Here is a 14,009-nt window from a genome sequence, read left to right as displayed (position 1 = left end):
CTTGGGATCGAATCCCATTCCATTCCAGCGCTCTCACAAATAAACCAAATCTAAAGCAAGGCATTAGCCTGCTAGCATGTAGTTGAGATAGCCAATATGTATTCACTAGCCTTGAGCTTGCCGCACTTATGATACAGAAAGAGCTTCTCACATATTGAAACCATCGTTTTGTGGATCCCTTCAAAGTTCCACTAACAAGACAATGGAGAGAATATCCATGGTGGCTTCCAATGTGGCGATGCTCCATGCAGCAAATAAAGTAGTGATTAACAAGCTTATTCCTCCTTCTCACCAACTAACATTTAGGCACTCTCTATGCTAATGTCAATGCCCTTCCCCTTCATGTTTCCTCCACCTTATGATTGAGATCGAGATTGCTATGCCATGTACCAAGTTTCAAGGATCAAATTGCATCAATTGAACAAGCAACTATTGAAACTCCTAAAAAGGTTGAATCCCCAGTGGCTGTTGTAACTGGAGCTTTGAGAGGAATTGGAAAACCATTGCTTTTTCATTGGGTAGAGCACGATGTAAGGTTCTTATGAACTATGCTCCATCGATAAAGGAGGTTGAATATGTTTCTAGACAGATTGAAACTGTTGGTGGCTCAGCCATTATTTATGGAGGGAATATGTCAAAGGAGGCTAATGTTGAGGGTATGTTTAAAATGGTAATTTACTCATGGGGAACAGTTGACATCTTGGTAAACAATGCAGGAAACAACTAAAGTTATGATGAAAGAAAAATTGATCTACCTCACTTGCAAACTTAGGTTTTCGCTGGAGAAACTCGTTGTTTCAGATATTGTGGACTACATATTCAACTTGAAATGAACTCTGGTTTCCTGCAATCCAAAAAAAAAAAATTCAATTATCACATCCAGAATCTTCAAAAGTAGTGACTATATTTGAAACATCCTGCAAACTAAAAGGATAATCAAGATGGATTAGCATTTTCGATTATCTTGATATTATTAGGAAAGTGCTATTTCCCTTGAAACACGTGCAGCTTCCACAGCTTCTTCAACATTTGCATGAAACTAAAAACCTACAGTATCATAGGAGCCTTCACTGCCTGAAGCTATTCCATGAATTTGGTTTATGGTGACACATAATTTTTCTACAAACGTATTATCTCTTGGGTTTGTCGGTACATCACTTATTGTTGGTATATCGGTTGGCTATTAATGTTGCATTCAACGAAATCATTATATCATATTCTAGTATGTTATATTCTGTGGGACATATGCATATAAATATTTGTGTTTGTGATTGCATTAGAGGAAAGAAAACTGACTATTCCAATGTTTAGAACATTCGTAGAGTGTAGTTTTCTTTTGGTTGTTATTAATCCAGTGATGACAAGTGAATTCAGTGAAATTTGAAGGCGTATATTCACATCCCTTGAGAGTTGGTATTAATGATCAACAATGCCATGCAACGTAGAATTGTTATGCTGCATCAAAAGAGCCTTGTCTACTTGTTATTATTTCCCTGACAAGGCATTCCCCCACCTTTTTTGATGCTATTGTGAAATGTCCCCTACTACTAGATACAATATTTCAGCGCTACATAATAGAACAAACAACTTGAAGGTTGGGCTCATTCAAGTAAAAGTTGTACGTCTTCTTAAGAACAATATAAAAAATGATACAAGGGGTGAATATAATGCATTGTGCCTAGAACTAGCATATTGACAATGCATGAACAATGACAGATGGCATACCAACTATGTAGTACTAGCATTCCTTAATATCAAGCATTATGTCCTTTGCATTATGGAGAGCAGACATGATACCAAACTTTAAGTTTATGGGCGTTGAATTTGCATTGGGTTTCTAAGCATTGAATGTGTCTTTGGAAACATTAAATCATTCTGGAGAAGCGTTATAATATGAAGCAACATATAATTGGCATGGCTACAATTAATTGGAACCAACATTTATTGTCATTTCATAGATTGCCTTGGTACACTGGGCAGCATTGAAGAAGCATATTTCATGTTGGAGCAGCATTCATATGGTCTACACTACGGTGTTGAAACATTGAAGAAGCTTCTGTTATATATGGGCTCAAAACTAAATCTGAGGGAGTATTAACAAATATACAGTCATAAACTGTAATCATACCATGTTTTCCATACAAAGTGTTCTCTCAACAATATTCTTTCTTTTAGAGTGTTCTCACAACAATATTTTTCACCGCTCTTACAATGTTTCTATGTCATATAGAGCAGGGTTAACTTTGGAGCAGCATTCATTCAATATGAGGGAGCCTTAATAAGCCATTTGGAGTAACGTTCATTCAATCATGTAGAAAAGTACATTGTAGGTTGTAAATCATGTAGAAAAGTACATTGCAGGTTGTAAATCAAAGGGGGAGGTAATCAAAGGAAGGAAGACACTTCTGAGAATGAAAGGGGGAGGACAAATGTGTTGCCATCAATGCCAAAGGGAGAGATTGTTGGAAATATTTTCAATAATGGAAAATGTGCAGCAAGAAAAGGAGCATCACAAGGAGCAACAAGCACATAGAACATCAAGCAAAGGAGTAGCAAGTAGTAAAAGAAGGCAAAGGAGCAGAAGGAGGAGGAGGAGGTGTGATACATTAAGATGTTATGATAATGTTGCAGAGATTTTATATTGAAGAACATATGATGTGAAAATGTTGATTAAGATTAATTGTTGTGATGCAAAGGCAAGACTCCAAGACTCCTAGGCAAAGGCAAAGATTGTTGTGATGCATTAATAAAAAAGATTAGTATTTGATGTTGACGTTAGGTTGATTCATTTAATGACTACATGCGGTTGAAATTAATATTGGATGAATTATTTATTTTTGTTTTAATATTAAAGATATGAAGAGTTTGGAAATGAATGAGTTGAAGGCAAAGAGTCAAGCCTATTCACTTCATATTCCTATGTGGGATACAAATAGCCAACAAACTATCTCTATAAAATATGTGATTTTTGAAGGCATAAGTGATGTTAGAGAATGGATGAATGTGTGGGAGTTGATTGAACTATTATGCATTAGTTACCTAACACTTATGAAGCTGATGTGAAGCAGATTTGAAGGGAAGAAGATGCAAAAATGAAGATGAAGATATGCAAATTTTATGACCAGGTAAACAAGTACATTGTTATTTCGTGTTTGCATAAGGGGATGGTAGTCTCCTTTCAAGTTGAAGCTTGATAAATATCCAGTTGGAGTTGGTTGAGGTAGGAGCCTCCTGTGGGTTGTAGCCTACAGAAAACATATGGGAGTTAGAGCTTCCTTGCATGTTGTAGCTTGCAGAAAATGGTGGTAGCAGCCTCTTGTAGGTTGAGGCCTACATAAAATCAGATGTAATAAGGAGTAGGAGCTTTCCTTTGCATCACAAAAATAATAAAAACATGTTTTCTCCCTTTATGGGGTTCCACATATATTTGGTGTCAATGTATGCTATTATTATGTGTTCATGTATCTGGTTTGGTTTGTTTATTACTTGTTGATCGCATATTCATATGTTGGTTATAATTTTTTAAGTTGCTCATGTTATGTACCAGTTAATGAGAGTAATGAAAAGAAGTTAATGTCCATGAATATACTTAATTGATTCACCCCCCCCCTCTCAGTTTAGTCAATTTTTCAACAACCTTAGTATGAGAGGTGCCTTAACTCTAACTAAACATTTATACAGCAACTGATTCTCATGGAGGACTTGATAAATTCAACTAGTGGTCTTGCTATGATTTTGTCATATTATGAAAGCCAGGCTTATGCACCCCACATGGAAAGGACTAGTAACACTCTTGGACCCAAAAAATAGAGAATAAAAATAAAGAGATGCCATTGATCATGTTGCACGCGCGCCAACGATAGAGGATTCATGGTATGCTAACTCTCATAGTGTGGAAAATAAATTCAAACCATGGGCTCTATAGCACACTAAGGTGGGAGAAGACAAAAGTGGACACTGAATCCAACCAAAAAATCAAATAGAGTAAGTGCATGTGTAGTCATTTGACTTGATGTTTATACAAGGATCATTGAAAGCTCTTACACAGTTTCACATGGCCATGACATGTCGACTACATAATAATAATAATGGTTACATATGTCATCAACAACCCACAAAGAAATTGTAGTTGTTCTAGAATATATATATATATATATATATATATATATATATATATATATATGGATTTGTGTGGGTTATTTTATGTGGAGGGGTTGAGGATGGGAATCACATCCTAGGATTAAACTATCCAATGTGGTGTTTAAGTTCGACCAAGCTCCATACAATCCTGGAGGTGATAGCATTCTAGTAATAGATAGGTCATTCTTCCATCCAACATTGAGGCTAGCCCAACTTAACTTCAACTTAATTCCAAAAAAATATAATAATTTTTTTTAAGAAATCTCTAACAAGTAAAAGAATTATTTAATTTTTAAAAACATTTTAAACAATGACCAATCAAACAATTTAGACTCATTTTAATTTAGGTAAACAGAGAGCAAATTAAAATATGATTTTTTTTTAAATTAAAAATATCTCATATATTATTTTATCTCTATTAAATCCAATTTATTTTGTTGCTTTGTGGACTTTAGAAAGGCTTTCAATACAGTTCCTAGATACAACCTTTGGAATAGATTAGAAGAGCTAAAGGTTCCTCTCGAGTTGAGAGTTGCCGCTATAAGGTTATATGAGAATGTAATTGCCAAGCTAAAGAGCAATGAGGGGTGGTCGAAAGATATTAAGTGTAACATCGGAGTTAAACAAGGTTGCGCCCTCTCCCCTACCCTATTTGGCATTTACATCGATAAGCTCGAAGGCTATTTAGAGGAAGCGGGATGTGATGGCATGATCTTAACTAGGATAGTTGTCATCCTTCTTCTCTATGCTGACAATATTGTTCTTTTCGCAAGGTGCCCATCTGATCTTGATAAGCAACTCAGGCTTCTTAAGGATTTCTGCTCTACCATGGGTATGACTGTTAACGCTGACAAAACAAAAGTTATGATTATCAAATCCAAGAAGGACACTTATGCTAATTTTATGTATGAAAATAATAACTTGGAGGAAGTGTATTCTTACAAGTACCTAGGAATTTATATTCATCACAAGCTCAACTGGAACCATAGTATTGAGAAAAGGATTAATGGGGGATGGAAAGCTTATTTTGTTCTTGAAAATACTTGTAAAATAGAAAACCTTGTAATGTGGGATAAAAAGAAGTTCCTCTTTGAAACTTTAGTCACTCCTGTTATCTTATATGGCTGTGAGGTTTGGGGTTGCAGCATCTCCAGAGAATCATGGAGAAATATTGAGCAAATCCAGAAGAATTTTATAACTTATAACCTGAAAATTAAAAGTAATACACCCTATCCTATTCTCCTTATAGAAGCAAGTATTTCCCCTATTGAGAGCCTAGCTATGATTAGGTTTATGTTGTACAAGCACAAACTCAATAACATAGATGATTATAGACTTCCTAAGCTAGCTTTAAATTCCAGCCAAAACCACCTAAGGCTCAATCGGGGGTGGCATAAAGACACAAGGGCCCGGTTAAACTGTTGGGAGATCAATGAGAATGATGCATTGCAAAACATTAATAACATTAAAGATATTGTTACTTCTAAGTTCAAAGAAAAAAATGTGGTGTGAGAAAGATTTAGCGGCTAAAAGAAAATTAAGTTATTATAAGAAGGTCATCAACCCCACCCTAGAAGATCAAAAGCATCTCTCTATTTTAACTAGCTCAAAGAAGAAAATTAATATAGCAAAGATTAGAATGAATTCTCATGAGCTCCATATTGAAACAGGTCATTGGGCAGCTCCTAAAACACCATGGATGGAAAGGATCTACCATATATGTGAGAATAGGAACATCGAGGATGAAACCCACTTCCTCTTAGAGTGCCCCGCATACAACCACATTACATCTCTATTTCACAATCTTTGTTACAATACTGACCTTCCTAGCCTTTTACAATGTCAAAATTATAGTGAGCTCGGGAGGCTTCTCTCCAAGATTTTTGAGCATAGGAATAAAATCTTAAATCAAAATAAATAATTTGTTTCTTTAGGTCCGAAAGACCAATGTTTGGTCTCAGTAGACGTTAACCACCACCACCATCATCATCATCAAAATAAATTTATAATAATAATAATCTACAATTATTTTTAAAAATTAAAATTAAATAATAAAAAATTTGTTAAAATTAAAATTAAATTTGATAATATGTATTATTATAATATTATATAATCATATATTTATATTTGTATTTTATTTTTAAATATTTTAATATTCTACCATTATTATAATTACATTTATTTCTTTAATATTTATTATTTTATTTTATTTAACATTTTTAATATATTAATATTGATAAATTCAGTACTTAACATGTTAATAGTGATGATTTTTTTAATTGAAAAATCATATGATTTTATTTTTATTAAAAAATATATATATAAGAATAATGTTATCAAGAGTAAAAAAATACTAGTTATTTTAGAAACTACTGCATGCGCCCTGCTCTGCGTCCACTAGGTTATCCAGCCGTGCATTTGCCTTGGCCTTTGGCTCTCTACCATGGCCCCTCCGGACGCTACACCGGAGGTGGCTGATGCTCAACAAGCTTTCTCTGATCTGGTTAAATCTTTGCCTCTGCAGCGCCCTCGTCCAGCCATTTCCAAGTTCGTAAAAAAGTTGGATGTGTTACAGGAAGTTAATCTACCTCCAGCCCTTCCCCGCATGGCTGCCCTTTCTCTGGCAGAAAAAGGACTCATTGGTCAATTCACGGGCCTCTGGCCATCTCCAAAGACTCTGCAAAGATGGGTTGAAAGAAACTGGACCGATAAAATTCAAGGGAAAATGTCCATTAGATTTTGTCGGAAGGGGTACTTTACCTTTCATTTCGAATGCAGAGAATACAAGGACTTAATCTTTAGGAATGAGCCCTATTTCATGGATTCCAGAGGTCTGTATCTCAATAAATGGACCCCTGATTTCGACCCTGAACTGGACGTCCCCAGTGCTGTTCCGGTTTGGGTTCGTCTCCCTCACCTCCGTCTTCATTGCTGGGGAGACGAATCGGTTCGAGCAATCGGAAATGCAGATTGCAGATTCATTGATCGCAGCAAGCCAAAAGATAATATGCAAGCCTGTGCACGTATTTGTGTGGAAGTGGACCTAGGCAAAGGCCTTCCCGAAGCCATCAAACTTAAAGTGGATGACTAGAGCCATATTCAGCAGATGGACTACGATCAGATCCCATTCAAGTGTAAGGTATGTCATGAATATGGCCATTTCGCCAATCGTTGTACTAAACTCGTTAATGTTGAGAATGGCTCACAAGATGAACAATGGGAAACAATTAAGAAAAAGAAGTTAGCCCCGATGGCCAAAGCTCCCCTGAAGTAGGCCCTTCAGTCTCTAATGCAACTCGCCCTTCTTCTTCCTCCCCTTCCTTTTCTGCCCTCCCCCCTCTCTCTCATCCCTTGCCCCCATCTTCATCCAATCCCTTCTCTGTTCTATCTCCTCTCGAAATCCCTCCCCCGGACTCCCCCCCCCTCCTTTGATCCAAATAGAAGCCACTGAATCCTCTCTTCCTCTAGTTATCTCCTCTCAGACTTCCCTTGATCCTCCTCTTATTAGGATAACCAGGAGTTCCTCCAAAGATCATGGAGCTACCAGTGATTCTTATAAAAAACCTGGGCCGGGTAGGAAATCTGCTAAGCAACATAGAGATGAGAACGCTCAAAAAGATATAGCAATGGGCATCCAGAACCCTATAGAATCTTATATTCTAGGGAAATATGACAAAGAGACAGTCCACAAGGACCAAGGGGGGCGAGCACCTCCCCGTACCCCACATACTCAATGATGAAGTTTCTGTCTTGGAATAGTAGGGGACTAGGGCACCCCTCCAAAGTTGCAACCCTAAGAGATCTTATTCATTGCGAGAAACCAGAAATTTTTATGTTACAGGAAACAAAACAGAGCCAGTAGGAAATGATTGGAATTATTGAACGGCAGAGGCAATATAATGGCAGCATTAGTGAATCAAGAGGAGCCTCCGGAGGAATCGCAACTCTCTGGAACCACAGCACATGGAATTACATATCAGAAACTATTAATCAGCATTGGATCAAAATTGTATTAGAAAACAAAGCAGACAATCAAATCATAGTTATCTATAATGTCTACGCTCCTAATCACTACAGAGACAAGGAGCGTTGTTGGGATGATCTCAAAGCCAGCATAGATGTAGAAGGAAATTATAACATCATTTTAGGGGGAGACTTCAACCTTATTCTCCACTCCAATGAGAAACGAGGGGGTAGCTTCTCCCCTGATCCCTACAGAACTCACTTAGAAAACATTATGCAAGATCATGATCTCATCGATGTAGCTCCAAAAAACCGAAGATATACTTGGAGCAATCGCAGGTTGGGCAAAGGCAACATTATGGAAAGGCTTGATAGAATCTTAATCAATGTTACGCTCCTCTCCTCCTTCTCAGTGGGGTATGCCACCATCCTTCCCTTCTCAGCCTCTGACCATTATCCAATAACTCTTACTCTGGAAACCCACTGTTCTCTCAGACCCATTCCTTTCAAGTACAGTTCCCTGTGGAACTGCATTCCAGCAGTCAAAGAAATCGTTCAAAACACTTGGTGCCAGCATGTTGAAGGGTCCCCTGGTTTCATTTGGGAAACCAAGCTAAGAAAAACCAAGCAGGCCCTAAAGGAATGGGAAAAAACTTGTTATAAGGAGCCCGAGAAGATCAAAAAGGAGATCAAGAGCAAACTAGATTGCATTCATAGAATAATAGAAGAGCACGACCTCTCCCAGGAGAGCAAAGAACAAGAAAGTGATCTTTATTTACAGTTGTGTCGCGCAAACAGAGAAGAGGAACTTAAATGGAGGATAAAGTCGAGGCAGCTTTGGCTGCAAGGAGGAGATAAGAATTCAGCCTTTTTTCATAAGCAGACCACCGCTCGAAAAATAAGGAATAATGTAAGCTCTATTTTGGATGCTGAGGGAAATCGACAGAGCACACAAGCTGCCATACGAAAGGTAGCCACAGATCACTATAAAGCTCTCCTAACCAAAACAAAAGAAGAAGAGGACTATTCAGATCTGCTACAATATCTTCCCAGCGGGATCAGCAAGGAAATGAATGACAGTTTGAACAAGGAGATCGATGAGGAAGAAATAAGAAGAACGATTTGGACCCTCCAACCTGACAAAGCTCTAGGCTCAGATGGCTTCCCTATCTGCTTCTTTCGAGCTCATTGGGGAATTATTAAAAAATATTTAACCAAAATGCTCAAATGGGTCCAACACAAGGGTAAAATTGGGGGCTTCACCAATGCCACTCACCTTGCTCTCATTCCCAAAGAAAATCGACCCTCATCCTTTGCTCGATTTCGGCCCGTCTCCCTTTGTAACTCATCTTGCAAAATCCTTGCTTCCCGCCTCAAAACGCTCCTCCCTTCACTTATTTCTGAAAACCAAGGGGGTTTCTTGGCCAATAGACAAATCTTTGATTCTATCCTCCTCGTCCAAGAAGCTATTCATTCAAGTCAATCTAGAAATGAGAAAGGGTTTATTCTTAAACTTGATTTGGCTAATGCATTTGACAGAGTCAGGCACTCTTTCCTCCTGGCTATTCTAAAAAAGATGGGGTTTGATGAGGTCTTATTAAACCTCATCAAAGCTTACATCTCTGAGCCCTGGATCTCCCCTCTTGTCAATGGAAGACCTAGAAATGCTTTCCAATCAACTCGAGGTCTAAGACAAGGATGCCCTCTCTCACCTTGTCTTTTTATTTTGATCGCTGAATCTTTTAGCAAAGCTTTGGATTTCAATCGGAGGATTGGCCTCATCACATGCATTAAATTTGGAAATGGAGTCAAGAATATAAATCACTCACAATTTGCTGATGACACTTTTCTAATTGGAGGAGCTTCCACCATAATAGCTCGACGCTTCGAAGTTATTTTAGATAAATATATGCAATACTCTAGAGGAATGGTCAACCAGCTGAAAAGTTGCATTTATGGATGGAATGTTATAGCTCAAGTTCTTCACAACATAGCCATTATCTTTGGAGTTTCTTGCAATTATGAAGTGTAGTAATGGGGTTCCATTTGGCTCAACCCAGCTGGTTGCCTCATCCTTTTGAAATTAGGTATTTCCTCTCTGCCCTTATACCAATTTACTCTCCTCCAAGCTCTGGCCTCTTTTCATCATATAATGGAAGTCATCCTCCACCAATTCCTTTGACAAGGAGGGAAAAATGACAAAAAAAAAGTTCAATTTGGTTAATTGTAAGTAGGTCATTTAGTCCCAAGACCAAGGAGGTCTTGGAATCAGATCTCCCAAATTCCTCAATCTAGCTTCGAAGGCAAGATTGCTTGGATATTTATCACCGACCTTTTTTCCTGGAGGAAAAGGGTGTTGGAAGTTAAATATTTAAACTTCCCAAGGTAGCATCTTCTTGACCACGACATTCCTAACAAAGACTGCTCCAAAATTGGAGACTGTGTAAAAAAGCAATTCCCTTCATGGCTCAGAATAATTCTAAAGTCCCCAAGGGAGGTGCTAATATTAAAATTGGGTCTGATAAAATTATGGGCCAGCAACCTATGAATAGTCATGGCGAAGTCAATCCAATTCTCTTTTTTTTTGACAACATAGGCATCCAACACTTGGATTAGATTTCCCAATGGGATCCTCAATCCCAATTATGGTTAGGGTGGTCCTTTCCAGCCATCCCCAACGATCTCAAGGCAAGCTTCTCTGTTCTCCAAACTCATCTGCATAGCATAGCTCCTATAAAAAAGAATGAATTAGATGACTTTCGATGGGATCCATCTAGATCTAATTATACTATCCAAGCTGCCCATCAGTACATTTGCAACAGTAACCATCCCACGCCCATCTGGACTCACTAGAAAACTATCTGGAAATCTGAGGCCCTTCCTAAAATTAAATTCTTTCTTTGGACTCTTCTTAAGGGGAAAATCCTTACTGCAGAAAATTTGCAAAAGCGAGGCATTAGTGGCCCTTCACGCTGCCCCAATTGTCAAGCTGCTGAAGAATCCATTCAGCATCTCCTCATTGCCTGTTCCTTTGCTACCACCTGCTGGAGAGATTTATCTTACACCGACCATATTCCTTGGAATACTCAGAACACCATAGGAGAAGTTTTGCATCAATGGAAAAAGAATTATCCTTCGCAGCATAAGAAGAATAACATAGTTAAAAGGGTCTGGGATACCCTTCCTTATACTATGTTGTGGAACATCTGGCTGGCTAGAAACCACAAAGTTTTCAAAGATAAGGAATCGACCACAAGAAAACTTTGCAACAAGGCAAGGAGCCTCGCTCTAGAAGCCATCTCTGCTAAAAATCAAAGGAATATTGATGTCACTAATCTCAGTGTTGAAGAGCGGAACTTCATTTGTTACCTACTGGACAAAAATAACAGTGACCAGAATGGCAACATCACCAGCAACAAGGACAACAATGCAAGTCATAATTGGAAAATAAGATTAAAGGAGGAAGAGTTGTCAACATGGCTCAAAAATTGCAACAGCTATTATCTCTTTTTTTGATGGAGCTTCAAAATCAAATCCCAGAATTGCAGGAGCAGGAGGAGTCATTTTCAACACCAATGGGGAGCGCATAGTCACTTATGAATGGGGACTTGGGCCCATCTCCAACAATAGGGCCGAAGCCTTGGCTCTATATCAGGGACTCGTCCAGCTCAGTAAAACTGGCATAAGTACAACCTTGATATTCGGTGATTCGGCTATAGTCATCGGCCTAATGGCTCATAACATAAAATCTCCCAATGTTTTCCTCCAACAAACCATTAATCGATGTCAAATTATGGGCCAAACAATGACAGAGCTATGTTTCATCCCTGTCCTCTGCACCCTCAACAAGGAAGCCGACTTCCAAGTCAACAGAGCTTGTACTAGACCATTGGGTAACCTCCTTTGCAACGCAGTGGAAACCCAACACCATTTACCATGACAAAAAATCATTTTTGTTTCAATCAGACTTTCAGAAATTTAGAGAATTCTAACATATGTGACTGGTCAAAGACCCATCAGATCCACTTATCTGCCAAAACCTACCTTGAGATCCGGCAGCTCTTAGAATACCTAACAAATCCGCTCGCAATCATTCATCTAGCCGCCTTACCTCCTTTCGCCCTCCCCTTCTTGCCTCGACATTCCCTTATCCATGATATCCCACGCTTCATCTCTGCTCCTCCCTTCATTCCCTTGACGAGCCCTTTGCGCTCTTCCCTCTTCTTATACTCCCTTTCTCCCTCCATTTCCCGCATCCTGCTATCTTCTCCTCCTTTCGCCCTGAGCCCTTGTTCTGAGTCCTCCTTCCTGCATTCACCCTCTCCTCTTTCATGCACTAAAGAGCCTGAGCAACCCCCCGAATTTTTGGCCTTTCTTCCTTGTATCTTGTTTTCTCTTGTTCCCGCAGCGCGCTTCCAAGTGCAGAGTCCTTTATCAGTTCCCTGGTATTTTCAATGCTCCAAGTATCATCTTCCTTCTGCAGCAATGGCAAGGAGCGAGGATTGTCTCCATTACGTGACCTTCAGGCCGAGCTGGAGCAAATTCGTGCCCACCAAAAGATCCTAGATGCCAAGATAGACAACCACAACCGTCTCATCAGTGAAAAATATGAGGCTGACCTTAACTTGTTCCTCCACAGAATTTCTTCGCTGCAAGAACAGTTCAATCAACTCTCCAACAGATGCAGTCACGCAGAGGAATCCATTGAAATTCTGAAATATATGATGGAAAATAGAAATGCAGTTCACACAGGCTCGTCAAGCATCAAGCAAGCCGACATTGATAACAAGCCTGAGGAATCTACAGCTCGGCAAATCAGCCACATCAACATAGATTGATCATGTTTTGTAAATGTTGCTTTCTATTGTTCCAATTTGTTAGGATCTACTCTTGTCTAGTTTTTTTCAAAAGTCCAAAAGGTAGGAACAAAGAGGAATTTTGCCCATCTTGTAACATTTCCTCTCTTTGCCTTTCCTGGCATAACTTTTTGTACCACAGGAGTTCAGCCTCCTCTCTTTTTTTTTCTGAAATATAATACAGCATCCAATTATGTCAATATATATATATATATATATATATATAAAAGAACAATAATTTTAATTTACAATTATTTTTAAAAATTAAAATTAAATTTTATAATGTGTATTATTATAATCTTTTATTTATATTTTATTTTTAAATATTTTTAACATGTTAATAATGATAATTTCACTATCTAGCCTATTAATATTGATAAATTTATATGATGATGATGGTGGTGGTTAACGTCCACTGAGACTAGACTTTGGTCTATCAGACCTAAAGAAATGAATTATTTAGTTTGATTTAAGATTTTATTCCTATGCTCAAAAATCTTGGAGAGAAGTCTCTTGAGCTCACTGTAATTTTGACAATGTAAAAGGCTAGGAAGGTCAGTATTGCAACAAAGATTTTGAAATTGATATCTAATGTGGTTGTACGCGGGGCACTCTAAGAGGAAGTGATTTTCATCCTCGATGTTTGTATTCTCACAGAGATGCAAGAACCATTCCATCCATGGTGTTTTAGGAACTACCCAACGACCCATTTCACTATGGAGCTCATGAGAGTTTGTTCTAATCTTGGCTATATTAATTTTCTTCTTTGAGCTAGTTAAAACAAAGAGATACTTTTGATCTTCTAGGGTGGGGTTGATGACCTCCTTATAATATCTTAATTTTCTTTTAGCTACTAAATCTTTCTCACGCCACATTTTTCTTTGAACTTAGAAGTAACAATATTTTTAATGTTATTAATGTTTTGCAATGCAACATTCTCGTCGATCTCCCAATGGTTTAACCAGGCTCTGATGTCTTTATACCAACCTCGTTTGAGCCTTAGGTGGTTTTGGCTGGAACTTAAAGCTAGCTTAAGAAGTCTTTGGTCTC

At 38.2% G+C, this 14,009-nt stretch overlaps 1 pseudogene; it reads left to right on the top strand.

Annotated features, from left to right (window-relative positions):
• Window positions 1-202: 202 nt before the first annotated feature.
• On the top strand, window positions 203-727 carry LOC149167278 (3-oxoacyl-[acyl-carrier-protein] reductase 3, chloroplastic pseudogene; annotated as a pseudogene).
• Window positions 728-14,009: the final 13,282 nt, after the last annotated feature.

Source organism: Pinus tabuliformis, chromosome 5_1 (genome assembly GCF_031772625.1).
Source record: "Pinus tabuliformis cultivar Carrire ecotype Pingquan chromosome 5_1, CPIR1, whole genome shotgun sequence".
NCBI lineage: Eukaryota > Viridiplantae > Streptophyta > Pinopsida > Pinales > Pinaceae > Pinus > Pinus tabuliformis.
This window is presented reverse-complemented; position numbering and strand designations above follow the sequence as displayed.